The sequence below is a fragment of the Pygoscelis adeliae genome, unplaced genomic scaffold, assembly GCF_000699105.1.
Source record: "Pygoscelis adeliae isolate BGI_AS28 unplaced genomic scaffold, ASM69910v1 Scaffold46, whole genome shotgun sequence".
NCBI lineage: Eukaryota > Metazoa > Chordata > Aves > Sphenisciformes > Spheniscidae > Pygoscelis > Pygoscelis adeliae.
This window is the reverse complement of record NW_008824931.1, coordinates 42,913-50,766: the sequence shown is the minus strand read 5'-3', so window position 1 is coordinate 50,766 and position 7,854 is coordinate 42,913.

Here is a 7,854-nt window from a genome sequence, read left to right as displayed (position 1 = left end):
ATCAAAGTTTGTTTGTAAAGAGGAAAAAAATAGTTAAGGCCTGTGAGGTATGACCTAGTGTGTACTGTCAAATCTCTCTTTTAGACAAAGTGTGTTTTTGCATTTGTTCTTGCAATATTGCAGATAATTCTTCAGTGCAGTAATACTGCTTCTGTCTTTGTCTTAGAGTTCAGTTTATTACAAATGTTGAACACCAATCATTTTTTTTTTTTTCCTAATTTGTTCTCAAATACTTAAGAAGTTATTTTAAGTTTGAACAACTTGCTTCACAGGGCTCTGGATAAGCACTTTTTATTGTTTGTAACGTGCTTCCATTTGTTCTGAGTTCAGGCTTGGGTAGCACCAAAACAAAGAATCCTGAAAACTTTCCATAAATAACTGTTGTGGTGAGGGCCAGAAACACTTTAGTAGGGTGGGGTTTTTTTTTGGGGGTGGTGGTTTGGGTTGGTTTTTTTTGTTGTTCAGTTTATACCTTTTAAAACTGTAGGAGACTATAGGAGGAACTTCAAAAAGCAAAATGAGTAGATAACAGTCCTCTGCTGGTTGTTGGCAGTCGGTATTTCTGTGGGTGCCTTTAGTTTGTGTTTTGAAAAGTGCACATATTTTTGCTTGTGAACTGTGGTCTTCTCATTGATGTATAGAGATTTTACCATGCTCGGGGTGAACTTCTGTATGCAGTAGAAGACTTGAAGATGGGCTTCAAATTTCTGTCTCCTGTTTGGGTTTCCTGCTGGCTAACAGGGGGATGTGTGCTCTAGCCTTTTCTTCTCAACAGCTACCTTTCTTGGAGGAGTTTTTGGGTTTGATAGCTTTGGCAGCCTGAGAAAACTGCATGTGCCATGCAATAAATAGTGCCAAGTTCTTTAGCCTACCTACTTGAATAATTTTTAAGTAAATATATTATGTTGAGTTTGTCCTAAAGTAAATAAAAGTGGAATACATGTGCTTTTATGTGTTAATAATATGCTACAATATGCAAGAGGTTCTTTTCGAAAGCTAGGATAAAATGCAAGGCTGTTGGCACAGCCTCTGGTTTGAAGGATTGCTTCTGGATTATACAATTAAGTAATTGCATAGTTATATTATTTAGCCTGTAAGACGAGCAGTTCTCAGTGTATAAAGTGTCAGATGTTTGCCCTTTAACATCGGGCCACAGGATGGAAATCTCAGTCCTGCTTCTTGTGACCAATGTTGACAGTCAGTAAGGGGTCTTTCTCTCGCTTTCTAACCCTTTCTCCGCTCCCCAGGAGCACGGTTCCCGAGTATCTATCTCATATCTTTCTGTGTTACTTGTGTGATGCTAAGGAACACAAAGACGACTCAAAAAGAAAATGGTTGAGACAAGATCAGTGTTCTGACTGGTGAAGCGCTGGTGCCTTTCCAGATGCCTTTGCCTGCCCGCTGCGTGTGGCTCAGCTGCTCAAGGGAGACTCATTGCTATGTGGAGCCTTTGCAATGCTCCCACCTGGCTTCAGCAGTTGCTGGATTGGAGCCTGAAAGAGGAGAGTGTCTTTTGCCAGCTCTGTGAAAATAGCTTCAGTATGAGAATGAGACTTAGTCCTGGCCAATCTGCAAAATGAATGGGGCAGGGAGCTGCCATCTGTATCTGTGAGTTGTTTTTGTCGTGAGGGGTGATGATATAATTGAAGTCTGAATCTGAAGCGTGAAGAATGATTTGAATGTGGTACTTCACCTTTTGAAGGTATTTTAGGAACTGCTTTACCTCTTAAAATGGCAGGTTGGTAATCTGCAAGCTAAGCAAACAAAAAACACCCTTGGAGAATCTCTGACTGAAAACAAGGTTCTTTTGTTACTCTTGAGAATTCTCGAAATACAGTTCTCGTTTGGCTTCAAAATAAGTTTGGGTTTGTTTTTTTTTTTTTTTTAACTGGATTAGAACATAGGACTTCCTGCTTTGTATTTAGAACCAAAACTGTGGCTTTCCACACTTTGTTTCTGGTTCTTGGAGATTGCTTAATTTTTTTTTCCTTTCAGTTTGGTTGAAGGGAGAGTAAAACTGTGTGTGAAAGCTGAGGAAAATGCTGCTTTTCATACTTCATTGGACTTCCATTGTAAGTGTAATGGGGTATAGTAAAACTCTTCACCTTCCCTGCATAGACTCCACCTTTTTTTAAGATGGCAACGTTTCCCTTTCTTCCTCCATCCCATTAAAAGATGACTGAGAATGAGGGAGGAAAGGAATCGAAGGCAAGTGCTGATGAAACTGATGGATTTTTGCTTCCAACAGTTGAAAGGGAGGGAAATTGTGTTAGTAATTTTTTTAAAATTTGCATTCAGTATGTCTTTCACCAAAATCTTGAATATTAATAAACCAGAGTGATCAAGGGAGAGGAGGAGGAGGAACTGGGGATCGACTAGTTTAATTTAAAAAAAAAAAAAAATCTAACCCCCCCAAAACTATACACCCCAATCTTCCCCGTCCTCAAACCCAGATATTAAAAGGACTTTGAGAACTTTCTTCTCAGAGTATTGTCATTAGCCCCTTTCTCTTTATCAAATATACTAGAACAACCTACTGCAGACTGATAGAGTATCAATTACAAATCAATGTATAATCAGTCTTTTCATGTACCTTCTCCCACATGATAAGGAAAAGTCTGAAAATTCTTTCTTAAGCACCCAAGTATATCAAAAGAAAAACAAGAAACTCTTTGTCCTTCATTGCTTCTGCTATGTGTGTATGTAGGTGTCCTGCTTTTGAAGGCTTAAGTTGCTGTGTGTCTCCCTAGTATGTGATGGTGAAAGTACAGTAACAAAATCAACACGCATGCGTGAGACATTTTTGAATAATAGGAAGAGTTGTTTATATCAGATTTTTAATACTCCTATGCAGTTTTCTGATTAATAAAAGGAAATATTTCATCATTCTGGTACATAAGTGGTAAAATAAGGTTGGGGTTTTTTTTTAACTTAATATTTTTACTTAAAGGAAGGCTTTTTTTCCCAAGTTATGTCTTCAATTTCCTCTTTCTCCTCTTCCCCCACCCCACCTCCTTCTTAAAGCTATTTTGACCTAAACTTCCTAATCTAAAAAGAGAGCTTGCGGCTCTGATTTTTTAGGCCTCATAGAGTGGAACTCAGACACATAAATGCCTAGTGGCATTTTAGATGTGCTACTATGTACCATGTGGTCTTTAGTCACCCCTCTAGAACTGCAAAAACATCCTCTCAACTCCTCGTACCTACATGCTGTGTATAGATGTTTGGTTACTTTATGGGTATTAAGTGCTGTTACAGTCTACCTATTTAAGCATTTGAGGAGCCTGCAGTGTTGTTATCTCAAAGGACATGTGTTGATAAGAGTTGCTTGTTTGAATGACTTTAAAGAGCAGCATAATTTAGTGATAAAATTGTCTACAGACTAGTGATGTTCAAAAATAAAGGTGCATTAGAAAAGCTGATTAGTTTGGTCAGCCACACTAGGTGAAACTTGAGGCACGTTTCTGTTATTGGCTATACTGTCAAATGACTATATTTTGTATCTTCTGAAACATAGGTGTTAGGATTTCCTAGCTAAACTTGTATAGTACTCTTGTTCTTTAGCATTGTGACGGAATAATAATGGCAGCTATTGAAAATATTCCCTCAATTGAATAGATGAGTAAAGTTCTTACGGGGTATTGTCATACTTCATTTATTAGCTAGCTGTAAGATACTGCTGCTGCAAAAAAATATTTTGCCTTTCTCACCTTTTCTTTTTTCCCGTTACGATTAAAGGCTTAAGGTGGTTGGTTTGTTTGTTCATTTGAAGTTTTCCCTCTGTTCCCAGCTTGCTCAACTTACACCTTCAATTCAGCCTTCAGGCTGAATCCTCCAATAGGTAGCTGGTAGCATCCTGTGGTCTTTTGTATTTGGTGTTCTGAGATCACTGAGGTGTTTAAAAGCAATATTTAGTGCTATGCTTATACATTGTCTTGTGGCCAGTGGTGTCCTATGGCATCTGGAGAAGTCTTTGTGTAGAGCTTCAAGTGTCTGGCACCTCAGCAAAAAACCAGCCTGTGCAGTCGACGCTCCCATATTGGCAAGCAGCAGTTCCTTTGGCTGTTAAGATTTTTAAGGACTGTGCATTAAAACCAGCACATGCCGCTCTAACAGTATTTTTAAATGTGAATCAAAAAAAGCTAATGTTGTACCTAATTTGCATGCTCTAGCAGGCTGCTTTTTATTCCCCCCCTCCCGGGCTTTGAAAATCCACAGTTGCTGGACATGTGTAGCGGTGTTGGACAGGACGATTCTGAAGAGTTAGAGGTGGCTGCAGGCAACATCTTGGTACATAGAATTGTCCTCTTGGATTTCATCTTGGTAGGTCCCCCAGGACCTCTGAGTTTGCTGTCCATCATCTTTCTCCTTTTCCCCCTTCTACGCATAGTTGTAGCTGGGGTTTTTTTGGTTTACCAGAATAGTAGAAGTGGGTCTAGCCCTTAGCACTGAGGCCTGAAAAAAACAAAACAAAAACCCCACACCACCAACTCCCAATTCTTAGCACTGTTGTGCTGATCAGAAGCTGCTGCTGTTAAATGTCACAGTGCTAAATGCAGCAGGTGACTTCTTCCATGGGTTTGGGGACAGGCTTTTCTGAACAAGCAATATGCTGAAAGACAACTACAAAGATGCAGGATGCTCTTGGAAATCTGATATGCCTCTACCCAAGTTCATTTGGAAAGAAAATTACTACCACCGCTATCACCCAAATCCTCCCATCTGTATGCCTTTATTACCTGTCAGCTCTGGCAGGCTGAAGCAGCTGATCTCAGTCCTAAGCCCAATTGTTCTGTCTTCAGTTGGGATAACTCTGTCGCTTGGGTCCTTCCAGAGATGAACAGGATAGAGACATGAAACGTTAGTGCCTGCCTATCAGGAGAAACACTTCTCTTGACAAAACTAGCTTTGAAATTTGAGTGGTCTAATGAAGAAAAGTCTGTGGTGATTAAACATCTTGTGCTCTTTTTCATTTAGTCTGACTCTTAATGGCAGTGGCCCAAAGCCACATCCTGCACCATGATGAAATAAAGCCATGCTGTCAGCTCCTGCCTTCAAAAATGGAGCACTGCAATACTGAGTAGTTGCAAGGAAGGGTCTAACAGCACAGGCAGTTTTGGAAATGTGGAAATAAAATGCTGACCTCAGGGGACCTCAGGTTGAGCTTCAGTGTCAGGCATTTTGATGTCCAGCTGTGTGCAGCAGCTCAGGACATTTTGTGCAGCAGGGAAACTTTTTTTCATCCCAGAAGCCTCACTGGTTTGAGCCCGTGTTGCATAGTTGCGGTGTGTGGGCGGAGGACGTCCTATTTTGCTGTGCACCACACAAGCTTCATGTGCTCTCTCAAAAGGCCTCTCTGTCTTAGGAAAGCTGGGTGGGCAGGAGGGTGAAAGGCGGGAAGGCTGTGTGGCTAACGGGATGCCTGGGCGACGGGTGCCTCAGGCACCTTTCTGCAGCTGACGCCTTCTGAGTAGGAGGGTAGAAGTGGTGTGTGAACATAGTGAGAAGGTCAGTGGGGTTTGCTAAAGTAGAACTTTCCACTTCCTCAAAAACTTACGGGTAAGAGAGCTGGGCACTGGAGCGGAAAAATGGTTTCACTAGCCACCTAGGTGTGAGGCTCGCTGGTGCGTGTCCTGGGGTGCTAGATGCGTTTTACACGTGTGTCCTTAGCTGCTGAGGACGCTCTCTGGGGAAGGATACCTATGCATTAGCACTAATTTAGCCACTGGCACAGTCTTCCTATTGCTGGCATTTCAGTGATTTTTGCTCACAGGTAGGAGTGGAAAGAGATGAGCCCAAACCAGCTGGTGCAGGAAGTGCCGCTGTTTGGTATGATGGATGCAGCTGAGGTGTCTTTAAAGGGAAGAGAGCACATCCAGCCTGCAGTGGAGCTGAGAGGCTGAGTAGGTGGTGCAGGGGCAGAGGGTGGGGGAACAGAAGACCAGAACTGATGGAATAAAATCTCCATGGGGAATTAAAACCCTTAAAAGTGGGGCTTAGAGTGGGGAGGGGAAGCAAGCTTTGTTTTTGTGAGAACTTGCACTTAAATACTTGTGTTTTTTTTCTTTCAGTAATAGATTTTCATGAGAAACATCCAGCACTGCTACTCCAGGTTTAAAGATCCAGGCCCTGTCTAATGGCACAGCTGACGCACTCCTGGTGTGTTTAAAGAGGCACAGCCACCTGATCTAGACAGAGTTAGAGGCATGACAGATATTGGCAATTCCTAAGCTCATACGAGAATGGGGAAAAGCTACAGCTAAGTGCACAGTGAAACAACTCCATGTCAGGGTTTATACCAGAATAATTATTCTATTTATAAATTGTATCCCAAGACAAATATATGAGAACTGACAGCTGAGGGGCAGGAAAGGAGCAGAAAAAGGGGATAAATGTCTGTGAGTTAGAGAGACTGGAGGTAACAGGAGGCAGCTGGGTGAGGGACTAGATCCATTATTGTGCACTTTTCCTGTCTTATGATTAATAAATTGGGCACTGCTGAGGTGATGAGAATGTACTACTAATATTATTTTCTTTATTAAATTATATCACTTTTCACTTCTAGCTCTCTTAAAGTCAGGGTAAAAGATACTGTGAGCAGGGAGTGACACAACACCTTCAGTGGAAGAACTGTTGTGCTTGGGTGTGGTTTGGTTTTTTTTTAAATTTGAGCTAACTTGATACAATCTTAGAGCAGAATAGCTAATAATAAAGGAAGCAGTGTTCGCAATTCATTGAGCTTTGTGCTACACCCGCTATACTTAGCAATGCTCTTTAAGTTACACTTCAGCCATGTTTGGCAGCAGGGTGATAGCAGAAACTTCAGTGAATTATGGGTACTGCATCCATTTTGGCTAACGTAGTAGTTGTCCCACAAGAACAGCGTCAACACTTTCAGCAGTAAAGGGAGATGTTGCGCATCTTTATAAAACCTAGGGCAATGGGGTCCTGATCCTGGGACTGAACACTTATCTATAATTGCAAAAGATGTATGAGAAACATTATCCAGTCATTGCATTATGTCAGGCAACGTTGTTGATGAGAAAGCTGTCTCGATTAGATATGCTACTCGTACTTTAGAAAAGGTACTGGTGCTTATGAACTGAAAACCTGTTCTAATGGGGAAAATGTAGGAGCCTGAGGGAAGTGGATCAGTTTCAATGAAATCTGTTGAATGCTCCAAAGTAGAGAAGGGATCAGGTAACATACTGTTCTTGGAAGCATTTTAGAACTACCAATTTCACCTGGCTGTTCTGTTTCTTCCTTGGCCTGTAGATATGGGCACCTACAACAAACGGCCTGTGAGCCCTGACATTTGCAATAAAGGGGAGTAAAAAATACTAGATATTTTCACCAGATATTCTGCAATGGTTAAATAACTGTGAGAAAATAAAAATGCTTAAGGTGGAAGCACGTTTAAACTAATGGTTTGTTTAACCACCAGCAGCATTGAACAAAAAACGCTACTGGATCTTAGCTCAGAGGACCATGGTCTGTATTTTCAGAACAAAACTGCTCTACTGCTCCATCTAGTGTTATTTGGCCCCGTTAAAGGTAAGGGCTAGACCTCATTGAAGTAAACTGTATCTAATGGAGGTCTGATCTAGCAGCATTGAACCTCGTGTTCATGACAGGACACTTCCGTCCTTACGTTGCCAGAAGGTCCTCTGCCAAAGTCCACAGTAGTTGACTTGAAATCACTTCATATTAACTAAGTTTCATAAGCATGATAGAAATCCTTCTATAGAAAATTGGTCCCAGATTGGTGACTGAATTTTGTAGGAGCGCCTCAAGCAACAGGGACCTTCCCAGGGTTTTCCCACTTACTTTACTCTTTAGTGCAAAGTAGGTAGG